Source organism: Octopus bimaculoides, chromosome 22 (assembly GCF_001194135.2).
Source record: "Octopus bimaculoides isolate UCB-OBI-ISO-001 chromosome 22, ASM119413v2, whole genome shotgun sequence".
Classification (NCBI taxonomy): domain Eukaryota; kingdom Metazoa; phylum Mollusca; class Cephalopoda; order Octopoda; family Octopodidae; genus Octopus; species Octopus bimaculoides.
Window position 1 is genome coordinate 27,024,897 of NC_069002.1, and position 1,324 is coordinate 27,026,220.

The window sequence follows — 1,324 nt, forward strand, 5'->3', positions numbered from 1 at the left end:
GCTAATATCCATTATTTATTCCTATGTCAACATTTTTGTATAAAGCTTTATTTGACCGTCAAATTTAAGTCAAACATATAAGTTGCCTTACACGTCTTTGGGGAATACATTTGAGAACAAACAAAAGTCAAAAATAGGAGATCAATACCGCATTTCTAAGTTTCTTCCATATTTAAATTTGTCGTTAAATGACGTTAAATTTGTCCCTTTCCTGCTATATTGGTAACGATTACATAGTTTTCTATGAAAAATTATGTATATATATATATATACAATAATCCCTCGCCATATCACGGTTCACCTATCGCGGTTTATTATTTAAGCTTACATCGATTCCTCCATGGTGTTGTTTTGCATTTATAATAAAATAAATATATACAAACTATAAAAGTAATTTTAAAAAATATACAATGCAGTACTGTTTCTACTTTGTGGATTTTAACCTAATGTAGTGGGTTTTGGAATGTAACAACCACGATAGTCGAGAGATTACTGTATCTCACCTTTCCAAGCATTAAACTAATACACCTGTTTGTTGTTTATACACCTGTCTTCACCTTTTGTCTTTTTGTAAATTCCAACTATATATATATATATATATATATATATTATACAGAGTACATGTACCTATATAAATATATATATAATACAGAGTACATATACCTACATATATGTATGTATGTGTGTGTGTATATATATATATATGTATGTATATATATATATATATATATATATATATATATGTGTGTATGTATATAAATGAACAAAAACTCAATAGAGGGCATTAAAACATTCGGACAGATAGACAATGCAAAGGTGGACAAGAGAAACAACAATTAGAAGGACAGGTAAAAAAAGACGGGTCGTTCTTGGCTTTCTTTCATCAGTCAAGAACCATATATATATACACACGCGTGCACACACACACACACATATATATATAAGAATTAAAGTCACAATATATGGATTTAAGTAATCTAGTAGTGCTCATAAAAAAAGGTCCTTACTGTATCATTCTATAAAACATATACAGTTACATACTGCGGTGGATGTAATCGACTTAATCCCTTTGTCTGTCCTTGCTTGTCCCCTCTATGTTTAGCCCCTTGTGGGCAATACAGAAATAAGAACTGCCTGACTGGCCCTCGTGCCGGTGGCACATAAAAGTACCCACTACACTCTCGGAGTGGTTGGTGTTAGGAACGGCATCCAGCTGTAGAAACTTTGCCAGATCAGATTGAGCCTGGTGCAGCCTCTGGCTCACCAGTCCTCAGTCAAACCATGCAACCCATGCCAGCATGGAAAGTGGACATAAAACAATGAT

The 1,324-nt window shown here is 33.1% G+C and overlaps 1 protein-coding gene across 2 annotated transcripts in view; it reads right to left on the minus strand.

Moving 5' to 3' along the window:
* LOC106879376 (ubiquitin thioesterase zranb1-B) overlaps positions 1-1,324 on the minus strand; it is a 197,409-nt gene that overhangs the window by 100,976 nt on the left and 95,109 nt on the right. The window lies entirely within an intron of this gene.